Source organism: Heterodontus francisci, chromosome 27 (genome assembly GCF_036365525.1).
Source record: "Heterodontus francisci isolate sHetFra1 chromosome 27, sHetFra1.hap1, whole genome shotgun sequence".
NCBI lineage: Eukaryota > Metazoa > Chordata > Chondrichthyes > Heterodontiformes > Heterodontidae > Heterodontus > Heterodontus francisci.
In genome coordinates, this window is record NC_090397.1 from 41948612 (window position 1) to 41973351 (window position 24740).

Sequence of the window (24740 nt, forward strand, 5' to 3'; positions counted from 1 at the left end):
GCAATGTTGTTTAAACCATCCCGCAATGAACCGTACACACAGATACAGACTGCACGACATAAACTGATGCCTGCAGCACATTTTCTGATACAGTCCCAATAACAGTGCCTTTTCTTGATGCATTGTGAGCATCATTCTTTTAATATCAGGTCTTGTGAGATCTAGATTTCCAAGATCTTCAATCAAGAAGAATTACATTCCTGGTCTCCGGCCAGCAATCTCTCCCTCCTTATATGCCACCATCAGCTGCTCTGGCCGTTCCTGCTCTCCGTGTCTCCAGTGCACTCCCCTCTGACTTATTCTCCAACTCCCCGGGAATGGATATCCCTGACCTCATCCTTGAAGGGATAGAGTTAATGGCAGTGTGCCGGGGTGAAGGACTGGCTGTCAGATGCAGTGGCGCCTGCATCTTGCTTCTCTGCAACTGTCTGTGAAGCCAGAAATCAGCAAGCAAAGTTTGGACCTTCTTCAAATCTCTCAAATGCCTCACCACCATCTGAATCAGTGATTGGGGCCATAGCCCTACCTGTTTTAGATGGGTCTAACTTTCCCAGAGTGGAGTTGGAGCATAAAATCAGGAAATTGTTAGAGATGGCGCCATCTGATGAGTGGGACTTCTTTGCAAATGAGACCTATGGAGCTTGTGTGGGCAAGTTGTCAAAGCTGCCAATAAGCTTGAGGAAACCCAGATCGAGCACATTAATCGTGCACAAGTGATGGAATGTGCTAACTGCAAAGTTTCCTAGGTCTTTTTCCAGCATAACATTGATGTATTAATGTAAGTGCTGAAGATAGCAAGGACGTTCAGAGCCAGTAATGTTGCATCATTAGGTGGCCTGTGCTACGAAGCAAACTCCATTTTTAATGAATGGAAAATCTATCCCACCTCACAACCTCAGACCGCAGCCCATATTCCTGCATTTAGTCCATTATTCCGAAAATAATTCAATTATATGACTGGTAATGGTTTAATTAAGAGACCAAAGTGATGAAATGTGAAACTCTTCTGGCAAAACTTAGAGAGACTGGGGGCTAGATTGGGTAGCTCCCAAAGTAAGGCGATATGCAATTACCTTGTGCCCAATTGAAGTGATGCAAGCAGCATGCAAAAGTCTGCTGCTGAGTGTTGCACTCCTCAGCAGGCAGCCCCAAGTTTGTTGAGGCTAGCACCACATAAAGCCACATTGCAACTCTTAAAGGTGAGGGGCATTCTGGCTGCATCAGCGGCTGAAACCGCTTCAACAAAACTTGACAAACTTCAGGAAGGAACTGGATTGGCACAAGAGGCAAGAAAACATGTCCCCAGGTTTTCGGATGTTGTGCTGCTGATAGACAGGAGGAAAGATGTTATCTTCTCTCAGGGCCAGGAGGCCCTCCAGAAAAATGCTCTGAAGGCAATGGGAGCAGGTGGCCGTGGCAGTCACTGCCAACATTCCGATGTCAAGTACCTGAATGCAGTGCTGCAAGAAGTTTAATGACCTCACACAAGTTGTCAAGGTCAGTGAATGCATCCTCGCATGCCAAGTTCTACCAACTGCAGCACTAGCCTCACACACTGCTGCAATCACAAGTCCCACTTTACTGGCCAACCACAACTCAAACCTCACATTCATATGCTTCATCTGACCTTCACTCACTTAGCATTAATGGATGTTGCAAACTCACATCTCACATTTTGCACATACAGCTAGCTGTTCAACTGTGACAGGCACATCACCCTAACGTATTGCAACACATTTACTGACACCCTTCCCTCTCTTTTGTAGGACAAGGTGGCCCATATTAGATGGCAGCAGCAGCAAATTGGCAGGGGGCAGGCACAGTAGCATGTGTTTACAGCCGTGAAGGAGACGGTACCGGGGATAATTGGAGGGGCCGTCACTGACACCATGGCAACTGGCATTGCTGAAACCACCCAGGATGATGGGATGTTCCTGCCTTATGCACCTTCTCAAACCCCACTTCACCCTCATCCCACAATCTGTTACAATGTACAAGCTTCAGATGGTGTAACCATGCACCTCTTGCTTTCCCCCCACAACATTCCCTCACCCAAACCTCCTCTTGTGCATTTATGCTTTCAGATATCCACGAACTGGTGCCTGAGGCTGAAGGCCCAGAGGGAGAGAAGACTGAGGAGGAAGACACACCATCACTTAATTCGACACTCACAGCCACCAGCTCAGATACTGGTACTGTGCATTATTTCGAGGGTAGTATAGAGTTGGGGGGTTGCATGTGGTGAATCATTGGGCACAAGAGGTCTGCAGCCAGGCAAGGAGGAAAGGATAGAGTGGGTGCCAGCTCCCTGGAAGGTGAGGTCGCACATGAGTTCTGCAGCAGAGGACTCAGATGAGGATTTCAAGGGGGTAGCATAGAGGAAAAGGCTGACGAGCATGCGCACAGTAATACTTGATGCATTGGCAGGCTCGCCAGAGAGTCTGCTGTTACTGTCAAGAACCATGGAGGAGACTGGCTCCAACTTGGCACAGGGCATTGTGCAGAGCTTGGTGCCCAACTCCATGAGGACTCTTGCAGACTCAACTGTGATGCAGTGTCTAATGGCCAATGTCTCAGCTTCCATTACAACACCAGCAGAAGCCACACAATATCTGAATGCTGCACTGGAAGCTCAGACTGAGGTCATGAGATGACTGTTTGTTACCATGAAAGCCAGCTTGGTGCTTTGCAGGCTCAGACTGCTGCCACCATGGCTGTGGATACCAGTGCTGAAAGGGACTTGCCAGCTCTCTCAAGCAGTCCAGCAATCTGTGCCGCAGCAGATTACCAGGATTGCTGAGGCACCACCCTGTGGGAGTAACAGTGGCTCTGTGGGGCAAGAACCTGCTGTCCTCTCTGAGGATGATAGCATTCATCCTCCCATCACGACCCCTTTACCAGTGCCTTTGTTGTCACCTGCCAGCAAGCCAGCCCAGACTCCTGCCGCTCATACTGAGGTGGTGCAGTCGGAGATGGAACTTCTAGGCCCAGAACTGCTCGAGGGCGTCCTGCAAGGCCATCTACAGTCTCCCCCCAGTGAAATTCAGCAGCCTGCCACCAACCTTGCAGCACCCACAGGGGTAGCATTGCGTAGGATCACTAGGCAAGGCAAAGGCATCCACAAAACAGGGACTAAGGAAAGGAAACGGGTTTTTAGGTGAGTATTGTATGGACTATTGGATGTGTCGGATAAAGTTGGTATGAAATGGTAGTTTTGTGGGTCTGGCTTCCCAACATTAATTGGGATAGTGACCCGGGTTCAATTCTGGGTACTGCCTATGTGGAGTTTGCAAGTTCTCCTTGTGTCTGCGTGGGTTTCCTCCGGGCGCTCCGGTTTCCTCCCACATGCCAAAGACTTGCAGGTTGATAGGTAAATTGGCCATTATAAATTGCCCCTAGTATAGGTAGGTGGTAGGGAAATATAGGGACAGGTGGGGATGTGGTATATGGAATTAGTGTAGGATTAGTATAAATGGGTGGTTGATGGTCGGCACAGACTCGGTGGGCCGAAGGGCCTATTTCAGTGCTGTATCTCTAAATAAATAAATAAACTTTCCCAACATTAATTGGGATAGTCATCGTGTTAAGGGCTTAGATGGAGTGGAGTTCTTAAAGTATACAGGAGAACTTTTTAGCTCAATATGTAGAGGATCCAACAAGGGAGGGTGCAGTGCTGGACCTATTTCGGGGGATGAAGCCAGACAGGTGGTTGGTGTGTTGGTGGGGGCGCATTTTGGTGATAGCGACCACAACATGGTACAATTTAAGCTTGTTATGGAGAAAGAAATAGACAAGTTGCAAAAAAAGGTTTTGAATTGGGGGAGAGCGAATTTTAGTAAAATGAGGCAGGATCTGGCCAAGGTAGACTGGAAAGAGTTACTTGTTGGGAAATCTACAGAAGAGCAGTGGGGGGCATTCAAAAAGGAAATGGGGAGGTTACAGGCCCAACATGTTCCCTCTAGGGTAACAGGTAGGAGCAACATGTCCAGAGAACCATGGATGACCAGAAACATTCAGGGTACGATGAGAAGGAAAAAAGAGGCTTTTAGCAAATACAAGGAGAGCAAATCAATGAAAGCATTAGTGGAGTACAGAAAGTGTAGGATGGAGCTTAAGAAAGTAATTAGGAGAGCAAAAAGGGAATATGAGAAAGCTCTGGCTGGTAAAAATAGGGAAAATCCCAAGATATTCTATAAGTATATCAATGGGAAGAGGATAACCAGGGAAAGAGTAGGACCCATTAGGGACCAAGGGGGAAATCTGTGGGTGGAGCCAGAGGACATTGGTAGGGTGTTGAACGAATACTTCACATCTGTCTACACCCAAGAGAATGATGATGTAGATATGGAACTTAGAGAGAGAGACTGTGAGGTTCTTGAGCAAATTGTCATAGGGAGTGACAAGGTATTGGAGGTTTTGGCAGGCTTAAAAGTGGACAGATCTCCAGGTCCGGATGATTTGTGTCCCAGGATGCTGTGGGAGGCGAGGGTGGAGATTGCAGGGGCTCTGACCCTAATTTTTCATTCCTCTCTGGCCACGGGGGTGGTGCCAGACGACTAGAGAACAGCTAATGTGGTCCCACTATTTAAGAAGGGTTGTAGAGATAAGCCAGGGAACTGCAGACCAGTGAGTCTCACGTCAGTGGTAGGGAAACTATTGGAGAAAATTCTGAAGGACAGAATCTATCACCACTTGGAGAGGCAAAATTTGATTAGGAATAGTCAGCATGGCTTTGTCAGAGGGAGGTCATGCCTAACAAATTTGATTGAATTTTTTGAGCATGTGACCAGGTGTGTAGATGAGGGTAGTGCAGTTGATGTAGTTTACATGGATTTCAGTAAAACCTTTGACAAGGTCCCACATGGGAGACTTATCAAGAAAGCAAATGCACATGGGATACAAGGTAACTTGATAAGGTGGATTCAAAATTGGCTTAGCTGTTGGAGACAGAGAGTGTTGACAGACGGCTGTTTTAGTGACTGGAAGCCAGTGTCCAGTGGCGTACCACAGGGATCTTGCTGGGTCCCCTATTTGTCATTTACATAAACGACATAGATGACCATGCGGGGGGTAGGATCAGTAAGTTCGCAGATGACACAAAGATTGGCTGAGTGGTTAACAGTGAGGTGGAGTGTCTTAGGTTACAGGAAGATATAGACGGGATGGTCATACACTTTGGAAGGAGTAATGTGACAAGGAAGTATTCAATGAATGGCCTGACACTGGAAAGTTCCGAGGAACAAAGGGACCTTGGCGTGTTTGTCCATAGATCTCTGAAGGCAGAAGGGCAGGTTAATAGGGTGATGAAAAAGGCATATGGGACACTTGCCTTTATCAATCGAGGCATAGATTACAAAAGCAGGGAGGTCATGTTGGACAGAACTTTGGTAAGGAGCACTGTGTGCAATTCTGGTCGCCACATTATAGAAGGATGTGATTGCACTGGAGGGGATGCAGAGGCGATTCACGAGGATGTTGCCTGGGATGGAACATTTAAGCTATGAAGAGAGGCTGGATAGGCTTGGGTTGTTTTCACTGGAGCAGAGAAGACTGAGGGGTGACCTGATCGAGGTGTACAAGATTATGAGGGGCATGGACAGGGTGGATAGGGAGCAGCTGTTCCCCTTAGTTGAAGGGTCAGTTACGAGGGGTCACAAGTTTAAGGTGAGGGGTGGGAGGTTTAAGGGGGATTTGAGGAAGAACTTTTTTACCCAGAGGGTGGTGACGGTCTGGAATGCACTGCCTGGGAGGGTGGTAGAGGCGGGTTCCTTCACATCCTTTAAAAAGTACCTGGATGAGCACTTGGCACGTCATAACATTCAAGGCTATGGGCCAAGTGCTGGCAAATGGGATTAGGTGGACAGGTCAGGTGTTTTAATGCATCGGTGCAGACTCGATGGGCCGAAGGGCCTCTACTGCATTGTATTATTCTGTGATTCTGTGGATTTTGTGTAGGGGGTGCGGCTCCTGCTATCCGGCTGAAAAGATAGGGGGGAATCCCGTCTCAGCCTTCACCTGCGCACCCCCACCCCCCCAAACCTCCCGCAGTGATCCTCCGGTCTTTTCACATCAAAGTTTCACGAGCCGGGATCCCCTTTAAAGACGGGCATTCTGCCACCGTGAGTTGGCGACCAATCAGAGGGCCGGCAGCTGAGCAGTATCAGCAACATCACTGGGAGCAGTGGCCATTGCCGTTACTGCAGAGGTCTCGGACCCAGGTCCAGCACTGGAACCCCGCACCAGAGATAGGTGAGGCGGCGTCACCAGGGCCAGTCCAGAAGGTCCCGGTGAGGGGCAGTGGGGTAAGCAAGTGCATGGTCATGCAATCCAGGGAGATTTCCCCGTTTTACAAGGTGCCCTCCCTGCATGGCGGAGGCCTGGTAAGATCCCAGCAGCAGTAGGAACAGCCCCCTTTAATTGACTGTTAATAGACCACTTACGGGCCTCAATAGGTCTCTGGGCGGGAAGGCCGTCATCGACCTATCCCACCCCCAGGTAGATCGCTAGGCGGCGGCCCTCCACCCTCCCTGTCACTCGTCGCAATTCTCCGTGCCCCCCTCCCGGCCCCGCCATCAGGGTGCCCATAAAATCCAGCCCGTGGTGTCAGTATTGTGACCACGAGGACACTGTGATGGTCTTGGAACAGAGGGATGATAAAGTGGGGAAGTTTTGAGTAACAGTGATCTGGGGATCCATTCAGAGTAACCAGAGTCTGATGATACACTCACGCACAGCCCGTCCCGAATGTGGATATGCTGGCTGCCTCTTACCCTTCTCTTCCTTCTCCCTCCTTCTCCTCCTCCCTCTCCTGAGCTGATCGCTGAAGCCTTAGTGGCAAAAGCTGTGCCCTCATGATGGCCAGGTTGTGGAGGATATAACAAACCACCACAAATTGAGGACATGCTCCAGCAAGCACGGGAGGCCCCCTCCTGAGCAATCCAGGCAGTGGAACCATTGCTTCAACACTCTGTTGGTCTGCTCAATGATGTTCCTCTTTGCAGCATAGCTCTAACTATATAAGTACTGACCGTGTCTGGTGGGGTTGAGGAAGGGAGTGATCAGCCAATGCACAGTTGATAGGTCTTATTGCCAAGCAGTCACCCTCTGGTTTGATGTGGTGGCTGGAAGACTGCTGGAACTGCAGACTGGCACAGGAAGAAAGCATCATGATTGCTGCCAGGATAACGGGCATTCACCAGCAAGGAGTTCTGGGCATGGTTGCACACCAACTACACATTGAGTGAGTGGTATCCCTTGTAGTTTTGGTCCATCTCATCGTTGAGATGCAGCGTCTGCAAGGTCATATGCGTGCAGTCGATGTCTCCCTGCATCATGGGGAAGCCCAAAACCCTGGCAAAGCCACATGCCCACTTCTCCTGATTCTCTCTGTTTAGAGGAAAGACAGTTTTGATCACCTTGTTTAAAGAGGGATATACATGAATTGGAAACAGTTCAGAGAAGGTTCACTAGGCTGATTCCTGGGATGTGGGATTTGTCTCATGAAGAAAGGTTGAGCAGATTGGGCCTATACTCATTGAAGTTTAGAAGATTGAGAGGTGATCTTATTGAAACGGATAAGGTTCTGAGGGGGCTTGATAGGGTAGATGCTGAGAGGATGTTTCCCCTTGTGAGGGAATCTGAAACTAAGAGGCACAGTTTCAAATTAAGGGGTCTCTCTTTTAAGACAGAGATGAGGAGGAATTTTTTTTCTCTCAGAGGGTCAATAATCTTTGGAATTTTCTTCCCTAGTGAGCAGTGGAGGCTGCGTCATTGAATATATTCAATGTTGAGTTAGATTTTTGATCTACAAGTGAGTCAAAGGTTATGGGGGGCAGGCAGGAAAGTAGAGTTAAGGCCACAATCAGATCAACCATGATCCTATTGAATGGCAGAGCAAGCTCAAGGGGCCAAACGGCCTACTCCTACTATTTTTTATGTTCTTATGTTTATGTTATATTGTTATGAATTTCCCTCGCCTGCTGTACAGAGCCTCTGTGACCTCCCAGATATAGCAATAGACAGCAAACTGTGAGATGTTTACAATTTCACCTGTTCCAGCCTGGAAGAATCCACTGGCATAAAGATTCAGAGCCAGGGTTATCTTGATGGTTGCTGGCAGTGACAACCTCATCCTGCTCTGAGATTACAGGTCCAGTACCAAGAGATGGCACAGTTCAGTCTCTGCTTCCTTGGTGAAAAGCAGACAGCGAGCACATTACTCCTGGCCTAGATGCAGGTATGCTCTCTGAAGACTCTAGGATAGTAAGGCCTCTTACTGAAACCCCTCCTCCTCCCTCTGTGAACAACTTGTCTTTCCTGCTGCCTCTGCTCTATCTCCCTCTGATGATACAGCCCAAGGGGAACTGCAACTATAGCCCCCATGACTGGGAGCAAATGGTGGACTCAGAGGCCTTTCAGAAGAACACAGTGCTTTCCCAAAGTCCATCACCACTTCCTGTTGACTTAACCAACTCTTTCAACAACTCTGTACCTCCACTAACTTTGCAACAGCAAGTAGATAGTCAAAAGCATCTCACCAGCAAGTTGGGAGATTATGCCTTTAAATAGTGCTGGTGGGGGGAGGGGAAGGGGAGGTTGGTCCCGCATGCTGTTGAACACATGTTCATCTCTGCGTGTTTAAGAGGGGGCGTTAACTGGAGTGCTGAGGTCCAAAATGGCAGGTTGGGTGTCAAATCAGCGTTGGACTCTGACTAATGTCACAATCTGCCCACTCTGTGTCTACTTCCGACACACATGCGTAACCCCTGTGCTAATGCCCTCAGCAATATGGCGTTCAGTGTGAGCCACACCAGAAGTGGTCAGGAGCAGTGCTAACCATCAACATCCTGGGTGGTTCCATTGACCAGAAACTTAACCATATGGACCAACCATATAAATACTGTGGCTACAAGAGCAGGTTAGAGGCTGCGAATTCTGCAGCGAGTAACTCACCTCCTGACTCCCCAAAGCCTGTCCACCATCTACAAGGCACAAGTCAGGAATGTGTTGGAATACTCTCCACTTGCCTGGAAGAGTGCAGCTCTAACAACACTCAAGAAGCTCAACAACATCCAGGACAAAGCAGCCCACTTGATAGGTACCCCATCCATCACCTTCAGCATTCACTCCCTCCACCACCAACGCACAGTGGCAGCAGTGTGTACAATCTACAAAATGCATTGCACATTTCACAGCACCTTCCAAACCTGCGGGCTCTACCACCTAGAAGGACAAGGACAGCAGACGCATGGGAACACCACCACCTGCAAGTTCCCCTCCAAGTCACACAGCATCCTGAGTTGGAACTATATCGCCGTCACTTCACTATCACTGGGTCAAAATCCTGGAACTCCCTTCCTCACAGCACTATGGGTGTACCTACCTCACATGGACTGCAGAGGTTCAAGGTGGTGGCTCACCACCACGTTCTCAAGCGTAATTAGGGATTAGTAATAAATGTTGGCCTTGCCAGTGATGCCTACATGCCAAGAATGAAAATACATTTAAAAAAATCAATTTTTCACATCATCGGCACCCATAGCACTGAAACTGCTGGTGCAATGGAGCTGAATTTCACAGCCTCTAAGTGTGTGAATAAGTGATTTATACATATAAATCAATCAGATTTTGCAGCATATCTGTCCCTTATATTTGTGGGAAATACAGAGGGAAAATATGACTTTAGATTGCTGTTTAATTAAATAAGCATGCAATTAACTGGGAAGCACAGAATAGTTACTCAAGTCATTTCTACTTCATGGTACTGTCTTTTGAACTCTGCTGGAATAGTAAGGAAAATGCTTAGGAAAGTTGTATCTTTTCCTAAATACCCCTCACCATTTTCGATATCAAAATTTGAATTTCCACCGAGAATAACAAATTCAGTAGCACCAAAGTCATTATTTGTTTGAGCAACCACACTGCCGATTGGTTCGTCCTCAGATAACGTGACTGGATTTCTTGAGAATGAAACATTCACTGCATTGACTTTCAAAATTCCTGTAAAACAGTGAGGAGAAGAAATGCTTTTTCAGAAAGTACAATTCTTTATAGAAAATATTGAGCTAAGTCCTTCTTTGTAATTAATGCTGTCTGGAAACACTTTAATACCTCTTCAGCTGGAAATAATACCATCACTAAAGTTTCTTAAATAATTGCTTATGCACTTAAACTTAGTATTGCAAGGACACACCTATATATTCACTTTATATTTGAATAAGTATCCATAAATATTTATTAAAGGTTGTGTCTATAATCTTTGCATACGAAAGACTGAGAAAGCACATACCTGGAAGTATAAGTACTGCTGTGGTCAAAATGTTCATTTTAAAGTCTTCAGAAGGAATGGTGGTATCAGTAAGTCACTCTGAACCTTGCAGCTTCTGTACTGTTCTACAGCGTGTTCCTCATTCCAGGGACAGAACTCTATGGAAACTAATTACTGTCACTTGACACTACCTTAATTTCAGCCTTTAAAGAGGTATTTGCAAACAACAAGAATAGCCTAACATGTAATCGCAGTTCTGCGTAATCAGCATGAGGAATATTTAGGTATTATATATCTCCAGTACTGAGCGTATTGTATTCCATCTCCTGGAAACTGCTCCAATCTCTGAAGCAAAAACAATTGACAGTTTACCATTGCTACTTGTTAAAAATCAAGATTAAAAAAAAAATTGAACTCCATAGATACACAACTCTGATGTAAATTTAAGTTATGATGTGAATTTTTTAAAAAGCAAAATTAACCTTAATTTTAATGGTGTCCCACTCTATTGTTATGTAAACATCTATGTGAAAATTTTCCATTATAAATTATAGGCATGGTATGTAACTGCTTGCTAGTGTGGTGGAATATAATGAGGCTAAATTACAGCTCCCTGCATCCCTCTGCTCCACCATTGGAGGTTGATCTTTCAGCCATTCTGCCCCTGCTGTTTAGAACCTCTTCTGAAACCATTGTGCATTGCCATCTGTCTCCTCGACTTCAAAATTCTCCTTAAAAACTTTCTCTTCAATTGTGTCTTCAGTCTTTTACTTCCTGATCAGTGTCTACCTCTTCCTCTTGTAAAATATTCTGAAATATTAATTTTTGTGAAGAATACTATTGTTCATGCAGCACAGAAGGAGGCCATTCAGCCCATCATACCTGTGCTGGCTCTTTGGATAAGCTATTCAATTAGTCCCACTCATCTCTTTTCCCATAGCCCTGTAAATATTCTCCCTGCAAGTATTTTTCCAATTCCCTTTTCAAAGTTACTGTGGAATTTTTTTTCCACCATCCTTTCAGGCCTTGCATTCCAGATCACAACAACTCACTGTGTAAAATTATGTTTCCTCATGTTGCCTTTGGTTCTTTTAACAATGACCTTAAACCTCTGTCCTCTGGTTCCCTAGGTTTCTGCCACTAGAAACAGTTTCTCCTTATTTATGCTGTCAAAACCATTCATGATCTTGATCATCTCTAGAAAATCTCCTCTTAACTTTCTCTGCTTTAAGGAGAACGACCCCAACTTCTTTAACTCCATTTCTGATGTCCCTTATCCCCGGAATCATTCTAGTAAATCTCTTCTGCACCCTGTCCAGAGGCAGTTGGACTTCTGCCAGCCACTCCAACTCCACCCAACCATCCTTAGGTCTTGGTCATTATTCATTCAGGAGAGGTTGCCAAGAGTGAATCTGCCAGTGCATGCCTGTGCAATCTCATTGGTGCTGCAACAGGACCACCATTGCAGGACTAGAAGAGGCAGTCATACACAAGAAGGAGCAGATGAGCCCCAAAAGAGTTTTGTTCTTACAGGGCTTGGCAGAGATCAAGGTCTACACAAATGGGGGTCTCTATGGAGGAAGATGAGAACTCGACTGTGTCCTCTCAATCATTTCCTGACTTTGGGACTACTACCACTGCTACCCCAGGCTTACTGCCACTTTTCATATGATAGTCCTAGTAAGTGATGGGAACTGGGGTAGATAAGGAGTGGAATGGCTTGGGTACCTGTCCATCCACTGGTATTTGCATATGGTAGACAGGGAATTAGGGGGCTAACAACCAACTCACCAGGAAAAAAGGAGGGAAACTGAGGTCAGAGCAATGAGGCAGCAATAGGCTTCACAGGCAGTCTATGCCACCTTCTCTACTGAACCATTTTGCACAGAATCCCAGAGGAAAACCCAGCCCAATGTGTGCAATGTTATTGTTCAGAAGTGGTTTTATTCACAATCAAACTTTCAATGTCACAAATTAAAATAAAGTCATCTATCGATGCATATTATCAAAACTATTGACCTCGATAAAAACCCCATTCCCACTCCCATGACCTGCCAGTCATGGAGGGCATTAAAATATATTATATGGACAATGAGTTCCCAATCCCCTGCGTATGTAGCCGTTGCCATGGCGAGTTCATTCGCATATTTAAATCAGCCATCCACAGTGCAATTAGCAGCCTGATTTAAATTTTATAGTTGCCAAGCGGGTTTCCCAGGTGTCAAGATCCTGGCAGTGAAAGGGAGGCAGGAGAGGCTGGCTCAAGAATGTAAGTGCCTTTTCTAGCATTCCTTATAGGCCAGGAGGAGCAGGAGCGCTTCTGTCAGACCCTCAAGCAAAACCTTGGGCCTGCCTTCTGCCGATCGCAACCTGTCATTTCCTACCGACGTGATGGCCTCTCTCCCCCCACACCAAGCCCCAAACTCTTGCTCCCTCCCTCATATGATGGCTTCTCTGCACCTATGCCCCCCCCAATCCCAAGCCCCGAGCTCTTGCTCCCTCCCTCCTTATGAATACCTACTGCTCTCCAGCTGGAATGTCCTGCCACTGGTTTTCCTGTCCGTGAGCTGGCCATCCTGTCAATTTGGCAGTCTCCAAGAGGAAAACAGAAGAAAAAACGTATGCTTTAGTTTTGCCATTAGATTTGGTAGGTGCATTGCCTGGTTTCCTCATCCTACTGCACTCTCCCCACCCTCCCCAACTTCCCAAGTTACAGTGCCATAGCGGTAACATGACTGAACTAGTAATCCAGAAGCCCAGGCTAATGCCCTGGAGACAAAGGTTTACCATAGCAGCTGGTGGAATTTAAATTCAATTAATTAATTTTTTAAAAAGCTAGTGTCAGTACTGGTGCCATGAATCATTGATTGTTGTAAAAACCCATTTGGTTCACTAATGTCCTTTGGAGCTGGACATCTGCCGTCCTTCCCCAGTCTGGCCTACATGTGACTGCAGATCTACAGCAATGTGGTTGACTCTTAACTGCCCTCTGAAATGGCCTAGCAAGTCACTTCAGTTGTCGAGGGCAATTAGCGATGGGCCATAAATGCTGGCCTTACCAGTGCCGCCCACATCCCATGAAAGAATAAACAAATAAATATTGGGGCTGTGGAGTTTTGGTTCTTTCCTGGCCATCTGTTTGGCACTTTCAATTCATGTTGCACTCTGGTAATCTGATTAGTCCATGGCAATTAAGTAATTCATATCTTGATTATCCCTAGTAATGAATATGTACCATTAATGTTATCAATAACACCAATTTCTGCTCTTACTGTATCACCAGCCTCCTGGGTACTTGCAGACCTCCTCACCTTCTCCCTCCCCAGTCTCAGACTTGCCTCTTGCCCACATCCAGACCCCACTCTATACCTGTTCAGGCTACACCAACATGCAGCCCCAACACAAACTTGTCCCGAGAGGGACCCATACTTCTGCTTCTGCACTGAGCTATCTTTGCCAATTATCAGGACTCAAGTGCTAGCCACCGTCAAAAATATAATCAGGCTCAGCAGCCCTTTGTGAGAGCTCTCAAGGGTCTCTTCTGGGGTTTCTGCAAGAAGAGCTGGCAAAGCTTTAACTGCAAACCCCCTGCTATTCCAATTTCATTGCAGAGCCACATTGAGTGGTTAAGCTCTGAAATCTCATGAGTTACAGCCATCTTTCAATAAGATATTGGAGCTCCATTGGGACAGTGGAGATCCATATTGCAGTCAGGATGATTGCAGCAAGGCATAAATACATTTCATGGTGAAACAAAAACAGAAAAATGCAAGAGACACTTGGCAGGTCAGGCAACATGTGTCAAAAGAAGACAAATTCGTCAATGTTTCAGGTGTTGAACTCTTCATCACAACTGACCTGCTGAGCGCAGCTTTTACTGTTTCACTGTCAGATTTACGGCACCTGCAGTATTTTTCTTATTGTTCATGTTCTATGGTAAGTTGTGCTGCTCCCATGTTGTTCATCAGGAGCTCTCAGTTTCTGTTACCTGCTTAACTTGGGTTCAAACCCATATTTGTCAGTTGTTTAATGACCAACTCATTACGACCCTCCACTGAGGTGTGGGGGAGTAAGCCGGGTCTAATTCACATCAATTTAACTCTGAGGCAATGGGCCTTATGATGGAAAATTTGAAAAAAGTTAACTCTCCATGGCAGACTCAATACCCATGCCAGGCAAGCTCATTGCTTGACGTGAGCCAGCCAAAAATCTATCCTCAAGCTTGAAAGTGTCCTTCTCCCATCTTTTTTTTAAATTAATATCATGGGAGGTGGGTACCATTGGCAAAGCCAGCATTTGTTGCCCATCCCTAATTGCCCTTGAGAAGGTGGTGCTCAGCTGCCTTCTTGACCTGCTGCAGTCCATCTGGTGCGGGCACACCCACAGTGCTGTTAGTGAGGGAGTTCCATGATTTTAATCCATTGACATTGAAGGAACGACGATATAGTTCCACTTCAGGATGGTGTGTGGCTTGGAGGGGAACTTGCAGGTGATGGTGTTCCAATGCATCTGGTGCCCTCATCCTGCTGGGTGGAAGAGGTTGTGGGTTTGGAAGGTGCTGTTGAAGGAGCTTTGGTGAGTTGTTGCAGTGTATCATGTCGATGGTACACTCTGCTGCCACTGCGTGTCGGTGGTGGAGGGAATAAATATTTAAGGTGGTAAATGGGGTGACAATCAAGTGGACTGCTTTGTCCTGGATAGTGTCGAGCTTCCTGAGTGTTGTTGGAGCTGCACTCATCCAGGAAAGTGGAGAGTATTCCATCGCACTTATGACTTGTGCCTTGTAGATGGTGGACAGACTTTGGGGAGTCAGGAGGTGAGTTACATGCTGCAGAATTCCCAGCCTCTGACCTGCTCTTGTAGCCACGGTATTTATGTGGCAGGTCCAGCTCAGTTTCTGGTCAATGGTAATCCCCAGGATGTTGATAGTTGGGGATTCAGCGATGGTAAAGCCATTGAATGTCAAGGGGAGATTGTTAGATTCTTTCTTGTTAGAGGTCATCATTGCCTGGCACAAATGTTACTTGCCACTTATCAGCCCAAGCCTGAATGTTGTCCAGATCTTGCTGTATATTGTCATGGACTGCTTCAGTATCTGAGCAGTTGCGAAAGGTGCTGAACATCGTATAGTCATCCAGCAAACATCTTCACTTCTAACCTCATGATGGACGGAAGGTCATTGATGAAGCAGCTGAAGATGGTTGGGCCTAGGATACTCCTACAGTGATGTCTTGGGACTGAGATGATTGGCCTCCAACAACCACAAACCATCTTCCTTTGTGCTAGGTATGACTCCCACCAGTCAAGAATTTTCCCCTTGATTCCCATTGACTTCAACTTGGCTAGGACTTCTTGATGCCACACTTAGCCAAATGCTGCCTTGATTGCAAGGGCAATCACTCTCACCTCACTTCTTGAGTTCAGTACTTTTGTCCATGTTTGGATCAAGGCTGTAATGAGGTCTTGAACTGAGTGGCCCTGGCGGAACCCAAAACTAAGCATCAGTGAGCAGTTTGTTGCTATTTAAATGGTACTTGATAGCACTGCCGATGAGACCTTCCATTTTTTGCTGAGTAGACTGATGGGGTAGTAATTGGCTGAATTAAATTTGTCCTGCTTTTTGTGGAAAGGACATGCCTGGGCAATTTTTCCCCTTGTCGGGTAGATTCTAGTGTTTTTGCTGTACTGGAACAGCTTAGCTAGGGGCTTGGCTAGTTCTGCAGCACAAGTCTTCAGTACTACTGCTGGGGTGTTGTCAGGACCCATAGCCTTTGCTGTATCCAATGCCTTCAGCTGTTTCTTGATATCACATGGAGTGAATCGAATTGGTTGAAGACTAGCATTTGTGATGCTGGGGATCTCAGGAGGAGGACGAGATGAATCATCCACTCCGCACCTCTGGTTCAAGTTGGTCACAAATGCTTCAGTCTTTTCTCTTGCACTGATGTGCTGGGCTCCTCCATCATTGAGGATGGAGATATTTGTGGAGCCTCCCCCTCCGGTTAATTGTTTAACTGTCCACCACCACAACTGGATGTGGCAGGACTGCAGAGCTTTGATCTGATCTGTTGTTTGTGGGATCTCTTAGCTCTGTCTATTGCATGCTGCTTCCGCTGTTTGGCCTCTATGTAGTCCTGTATTGAGCTTTACCAAGTTGACACCTTTTTTTTACATATGCCTAGTGCTGTTCCTGGCATGCTCTCCTACATTCTTTATTGATCCAGCGTTGGTCCCCCAGCTTGATGGTAATGGTAGAATGAAGGATATGTTGGGTCATGAGATTATAGATTGTGGTTGAATGCAATTCTGCTGCTGATGATGGCCCGCAGCACCTCATGGTAATCAGCAGGAGGTTTCCTTGTCCATGTTTGATCTGATGCCATGAGACTTCATGGGCTCCAGAGTCGATAGTGAGGGCTCCCAGGGCAACTCCCTCCCAACTGTATACCATTGTACTGCCACTTCTTCTGAGTCTGTCCTGCCAGTGGGACAGGACATACCCAGGAATGGTGATGGTGATGTCTGGGACATTGGATGTTAGGTATGATTCTGTGAGTATGACTATGTCAGGCTGTTGCTTGACTAGTCTGTGGGACAGCTCTCCCAATTTTGGCACAAGCCCCCAGATGTTAGTAAGAAGGACTTTGCAGGGTCAACAGGGCTGGGTTTGCCATTGTCATTTCCAGTGTCTAGGTCGATGTCAGATGTACCGTCCGGTTTTATTCCTTTTCAACTTTTATGTAGCAGTTTTTGTACAACAAAATGGCTTGGTAGGCCAGAGGGCAGTTAAGAGTCAACCATGTTGCTGTGGGTCTGGAGTCACATGTAGGCCAGACCTGGTTAGGACAGCAGATTTCCTCCCCTCTTTATCCTTAAATAACTGATGTTTAATCAAAATCTTAGGCTGCTGTGGTGCCTTCTGGAGCTGCTGTAGCAGGTGTCACTGTGGTTAAGCCACTTTTTCCAAGGCATTTTTTGGAGGTGGTGCCATGGTCTTCCGCATAATGCTGGAGGAAATTAGTGTAATAATAACCAGTTAATCTCCTGTGGCGGTGCCTTTTTTGTTAACACAGTAAACCTTCCAGCATGCAGATGGCCATGAGCCAAGTTGTTTTCAGGTTCAAAGATTTTGGATTACATTTTGACGCTGATAATTTACAGCATTTTAAATTATTTTCTGGAAAGTTTAATAAAAAATGTGATGGATGAGCCAAACACTCGAAAGCTCATGTAACTGCAACGTGAAAAATCTGGGATTTCCATTAGAACTGTAGCTTTTGTGTGAACTACCTCCTAGTTCATTCAGCTCGGACTGTTTTGATTATATGCTGCTGCATTGCATTGCTTCGCAAGATTAACTTGCAGACAATAGTAAGCCTCCACCACACTCTCTATCTTTCTCTCTATGTCCACTTGACCAAGTCTGCTTCATAATTTCACCTCTCTGAATCTCTTTTTCGCTCTCTTTCTCGCTTTCTATTTGGACAGATTACCAAAGGAACATTGCAACATTCCTACAACAGTGACTGCACTTCAAAAGTTCTTCATTGGCTGCAAAGCACTTTGTGAGATCCAGTGGTCATGAAAGGTGCTTTGTAAAAGCAGGTCTTTTGTTTTTTAACAATCAGAACTGGTGTGTAGGTAATCCAACAATCAATTTGTAAGCAAACTATACACTACATAATTGTAAATTCCACTTGTCTGCATGTGCTGTAAATGTAAGCCTTTAGTTGTATGTATGGTTTCCATCTAAAGGCAGAGACATTGGGCTGAATTTTATCCATGCGCCACCGCTGCGTAGTGTGAAGTCGGCAGCCTTCGACACAGAAGTGCCGCCGCACAGCCCCCGCGATATTATGCGCAGGGGCTCTTTTAACTGGGGGGGGGGGGGCAGAGCGGCCGCCCTCGATGACGTAGAGGGGGCAGCCGCCGCCTTCCCGGCAACAGCATTTGGCGCTATTGCGCAGGCGCCAGTGCCATTTTTAAAGGGCTTCAAGCCCTTCAGAGTATATTAACATATTGAAAGGTGCCGGTGTGAGTAACAAATTTAATAAATTTTTAACTTAACATTGAATCCTCTCTCCCATCCCCCCCCCCCCCCTTAGATTCCAAACACATAAATTGACCTATTACCCTCCGGAAAAAATACACTTTATAAAATACTGAATTTTCCTCCCCTCTAACTTCAGTATCTTTGACCCTCAACCCCTTCCCAACATCCCCACAACCAATAGGAATAGTTTTCCCCACTTCCCCCCAGCCCCCCCCGCGATGATAATTTTATTCCTCCCCCCCTCCCCACCAGTGTCTCGCCTTGGAGTTCCAAAGGTGTGCGGGTTGCGGCCAGCTGGCTGTAAAATCAGCGTGGGACAGCCAGCGGTAGCAGCTAGGTTAATTTACATTTGAATTTAACTCATTTCAATATTTTAATGAAGGCCTCGCCGCCAAGCAGCGAGCGGTGGGGGAGTGCACCGAGGCCTCGCCACCGCCGTTAATATCCGGCGGGGCCTTCTCAACGTCATGGGTCGAGGCGGGCCGTTCCTGCAAGCATTTTACGAGCTTCCCCACCATGACCCATGCCATCGCGGGGCTGATAAAATTCAACCCATTGTGTAGTATTTTGTTACCTGTTATTTGGTTCCTTTATTCAAAATAGTAACTGCATCATGCAGTAGGTAGTAGCATAGTGGTATTATCACTGGACTAGTAACCCAGAGACCCAGGGTATTTCTCTGGGGACATGGATTCAATTCCCACCACAGCAGAAGGTGGAATTTGAACTTAATTAATAAAATCTGGAATTAAAAGCTAGCCTAATGATGGCCATGAAACCATTGTCGATTGTTGTAAAAACCCATCTGGTTCACTAATATCCTTTAGGGAAGGAAATCTGCTGTCCTTACCTGGTCTGGACTACATGTGACTCCAGATCCACAGCAATGTAGTTAACTCTTACATGTCCTCTGAAATGGCCTAGCAAACCGCTCAGTTGTACCTAACCGCTATGAAGTCAATAAAAAGGAATGAAACTGGACGGACCACCTGGCATCGACCTAGACACCGGAAACGACAACGGCAAACCCAGCCCTGTCGACCCTGCTAAGTCCTCCTTATTAACATCTGGGGGCTTGTGCCAAAGTTGGGAGAGCTGTCCCACAGACTAGTCAAGCAACAGCCTGACATAGTCATACTCACAGAATCATACCTTACAGACAATGTCCCAGACACTGCCATCACCATCCCAGAGTATGTGCTGTCCCACCGGCAGGACAGACCCACCAGAGGTGGTGGCACAGTGGTATACAGAGGGAGTTGCCCTGGGAGTCCTCAACATTGACTCCGGACCCCATGAAGTCTCATGGCATCAGATCAAAGAAGGGGAAGGTAACCTCCTACTGATTACCACCTACCGCCCTCCCTCAGCTGATGACACAGTACTCCTCCATGTTGAACAGCACTTGGAGGAAGCACTGAGGGTGGCAAGGGCACAAAATGTACTCTGGGTGGGGGACTTCAATGTCCATCACCAAGAGTGGCTTGGTAGCACCACTACTGACCGAGCTGGCCGAGTCCTAAAGGACATAGCTGCTAGACTGGGTCAACGGCAGGTGGTGAGGGAACCAACACAAGGGAAAAACATACTTGACCTCATCCTCACCAATCTGCCTGCCGCAGATGATTCTGTCCATGACTGTATTGGTAGGAGTGTCCACCGCACAGTCTTGTGGAGACAAAGTCCCGCCTTCACATTGAGGATACCCTCCATCGTGTTGTGTGGCACTACCATCATGCTAAATGGGATAGATTTCGAACAGATCTAGCAATGCAAAACTGAGAATCCATGAGGCGCTGTGGGCCATCAGCAGCAGCAGAATTGTACTCAACCACAATCTGTAACCTCATGGCCCAGCATATCCCCCACTCTACCATTGCCATCAAGCCAGGAAACCAACCCTGGTTCAATAAAGAGTGCAGGAGGGCATGCCAGGAGCAGCACCAGGCATACCTCAAAATGAGGTGTCAACCTGGTGAAGCTACAACACAGAACGATCTGTGTGCCAAACTGCGTAAGTAGCATGTGATAGACAGAGCTAAGCGATCACATAACCAACGGATCAGATCTAAGCTCTGCAGTCCTGCCACATCCAGCCGTGAATGGTGGTGGACAATTAAACAACTAACTGGAGGAGGTGGCTCCACAAATATCCCCATCCTCAATGATGGGGGAGCCAGTGCGAAAGATAAGGCTGAAGCATTTGCAACAATCTTCAGTCAGAATTGTCGAGTTGATGATTCATCTCGGCCTCCTCCTGAAGTCCCCAGCATCACAGATGTCAGACTTCAGCCAATTCGATTCACTCTTCGTGATATCAAGAAACGATAGAAGGCACTGGATACTGCAAAAGCTATGGGCCCTGACAATATTCCGGCAATAGTACTGAAGACTTGTGCTCCAGAACCTGCCGCGCCCCTAGCTAAGCTGTTCCAGTACAGCTACAACACTGGCATCTACCCTGCAATGTGGAAAATTGCCCAGGTATGTCCTGTACACAAAAAGCAAGACAAGTCCAACCCGGCCAATTACCGAACCATCAGTCTACTCTCAATCATCAGTAAAGTGATGGAAGGTGTCATCAACAGTGCCATCAAGCAGCACTTGCTTAGCAATAACCTGCTCAGTGACGCTCAGTTTGGATTCCGCCAGGGCCACTCAGCTCCTGACCTCATTACAGCCTTGGTTCAAACATGGACAAAAGAGCTGAACTCAAGAGGTGAGGTGAGAGTGACTGCCTTTGACATCAAGGCAGCATTTGACTGAGTATGGCGTCAAGGAGCCCTAGCAAAACTGAGGTCAATGGGAATCATGGGGAAAACCCTCTGCTGGCTGGAGTCATACTTAGCGCAAAGGAAGATGGTTGTAGTTGTTGGAGGTTAATCATCTAAGCTCCAGGACATCACTGCAGGGGTTCCTCAGGTAGTGTCCTAGGCCCAACCATCTTCAGCTACTTCACCAATGACCTACCTTCAATCATAAAGTCAGAAGTCAGGATGTTCGCTGATGATTGCACAATGTTCAGCACCATTTGTGACTCCTCAGATACTGAAGCAGTCCATGTAGAAATGCAGCAAGACCTGGACAATATCCAGGCTTGGGCTGATAAGTGGCAAGTAACATTCGCACCACACAAGTGCCAGGCAATGACCATCTCCAACAAGAGAGAATCTAACCATCTCCGCTTGGCATTCAACAGCATTACCATCGCTGAATCCCCCACTATCAACATCCTAGGGGCTACCATTGACCAGAAACTGAACTGGAGTAGCCATATAAATACCGTGGCTACAAGAGCAGGTCAGAGGCTAGGAATCCTGAGGCGAATAACTCACCTCCTGACTCCCCAAAGCCTATCCACAAACTACAAGGCACAAGTCAGGTGTGTGATGGAATACTCTCCACTTGCCTGGATGGGTGCAGCTCCAACAACACTCAAAAGGCGCGACACCATCAAGGACAAAGCAGCCCGCTTGATTGGCACCCCATCTACAAACATTCACTCCCTCCACCACCGACGCACAGTGGCAGCAGTGTGTACCATCTACAAGATGCACTGCAGCAATGCACCAAGGCTCCTTAGACAGCACCTTCCAAATCCGCGACCTCTACCAACTAGAAGGACAAGGGCAGCAAATGCATGGGAACACCACCACTTGCAAGTTCCCCTCCAAGTCACACACCATCCTGACTTGGAACTATATCGCCGTTCCTTCACTGGGTCAAAATCCTGGAACTCCCTTCCTAACAGCACTGTGGGTATACCTACCCCAAATGGACTGCAGCGGTTCAAGAAGGCAGCTCACCACCACCTTCTCAAGGGCAATTAGGGATGGGCAATAAATGTTGGCCTAGCCAGCGACACCCACATCCCTGAATGAATAAAAAAAAAACCATGTTAGTAAATACCAGTAGTTTAACAGATGTGTACATAGTAACAAAATTTACTGCAGTGGCGGCGAAGACTGACTAAAGTATTGTGTATCATGAATGCTATTCAATAGTGTGAACACAAATCTCCATTGTTTTATCTTGACTTTTCCACTTCTATATCAGTATTTTCCACACATTGCCAGAATAAGTGCAATAATGTTTTGGTAAAGAGAAAAGACACAACAGATCCATCAACATTTGGAAACAGAAAATATAAGTTAACATCATGGCTGTGGATTCTTGAGTTTAGTCAAAAAGTCGACGTCAATATTTTCTGTTTTCATCTGAGTAATTTTTGAATGTGTGCACATGATATTTTTCAAAGAACGTAACCTTTGTTGTTCCTTTTCTAAAGAAAACTTGCATTTGTGTAGTCCCTTTTATCAGTTTAGGACATCGCAGAGCAATTTACAGCAAATGAAATACTTTTGAAGTGTGGTTATGTTGTAAAGTAGGAAGCACAACAGCCAATTTACGCACAACAAGCTCCCACATATAATCTGTTCAGTGATGTTAGTTGAGGGATAAATATTGACCAGGACACCGGGGTGGACTCTCTTGCTCTTCTTTGAAAAAATAGCATGGGAACTTTTACATCGACGTGAGAGGGCAGACAGGATGTAAGATTGGAACAAAATTAATCAAAGTAACAAAAGGATTGCCTTGATTAAAAAAAAAATCATTGACAACCTGCCTGTAATTTCACGCTCTGAATGTTAGATTGTTGTATCATTGTTGCTGTGTTACCTGTTGTTGTGTTGCTGTGGATGGGTAACACTGCTGCTGCACAAAGCAGTAATGTAATACTCAGATGTCACTGTGTGATTGCACCCTTCAAAGTAAAAATGTTTTGGCGGATTGTTTTCGCTGCACAGTCATCAAAAATTACAAAGTTGCATTACAATTGTGCTGAGAGGCCTGGGGACAGCAGTGTTATTAGTCTAACTGGAACTTAACAAAGTTAACCCTTTCAACGCTGAAGAAAACAATGAGCAGAACTTTTAGGCCCCAAAGGCAGGGAGGTGGGCAGACACGAAAATTAACGCCATTCCTGCCTCCGGCGATATTCCTGAGGATGGGTGAAGGTGAGCCCAGGAAACCCACCCGATTTGGAAATGTGACCAATTAATCTTGTTAACAAGCTCATTGTCAGCTCGTTGAGGGCCAGTTTGGAATTTTGGTGGGGGTGCACAGGTTGCACGCTGGATCAGGGACAGTCCCGGTGCAAGGAGGCGGCAACACAGCGGAGAGCCAATCATGGTCGCACCAAGAAATTAGGTGGGTTCATAAAAGGAAGCAGGTCTGAGTGGGGCACTGAGCCATTGGCACACAGGTGCCATTGAGTGTGTAGAGGTTGCAGGGAGAGTTGTGGGGGTGGGGTGGGCCTGACCCTCCTGGAATTGTTGAGCCAGAAGAGGAAGTGATTAAGGTTCCAGAAATTATTGTGAGTGCAGCTGAGCGCAAGTAAGGCAACAGCTGGTGATGGGGTTGCAGTTCTCAGATACTGGGTCAGGTGGCGATGAGGATCAACATCCTCAGCAGTAGAGGCAGAACCCTGGGCATGAGGAGGGCAGGAAGGAAATGGAGGCCATACCTGCAGTATAGGGGGCACTAGGCAGACAGATGGGGCATCGCAGGCACAAATGGCAGTAGAATATGCTTCAGGATTCCCACAGGATTCCCATGGCATCATCGATTGCACCCATGTGGCCATCAAGGTGCTGTAAGCAGCCAATGAGATTCATCAACAGGAAGGGCTTCCACTCCCTCAACATTCAACTGGACTGCTTCCACGACAAGAGTTTCATGCTTGCTTGTGCTCGCTATCCTGGCAGCTGCCAGTCCAGGCTGCTGTAGCTCTTCGCTCCACATTCCCCCCGTCCCCCCCACAAATTCCATGGATGAATTCTAGGGGGCAAGGGTTATCTCTTGCAGAGATGGCGACTCACCCCTTTACAAAGCCCGGAGACGGAGCAAAGAGATGCTACAACTGAAGCCATCTGCTCACAAGGACCACCATTGAGCATTCCATTGGGCTTCTGAAGATGCGGTTCTGAAGATGGTGCCCAGGCCAGTCGGGTGGCGCATTGTGATAAACTTCTTCAGGGGTTTCACTCATTGTGGTGGTCTGCTGCACTCTCCATAACATGGCTCTCCAGAGTGGTGTGAACCTTGAAGAGGGTGCAATCCTGGAAGGGCACAGCTCATCAGAGTAAGAGGAGGAGTGGGAGGGGGAGGAGGAAGATGCGGAGCAGAGAGGTGCCCTGGCTGCGCAGGGAGGTGGCCAGCGCTGGCGCAGACCTTGAGGCTTGGCACTCTCTCAATGGAGGAGTTAATGTAGTCAAAGCCCTGAGCTGTGGTGACCCACATGGCCTTAGGGAACTCTGACATGTTGGAGCACATGTGTCTAAGTGTCTAAGCACATGTTGGTCTAAGTAGAGCCTCCTTTCTTGTGACTCCTGAAACCTTGCATCTGCACCCAGCTGA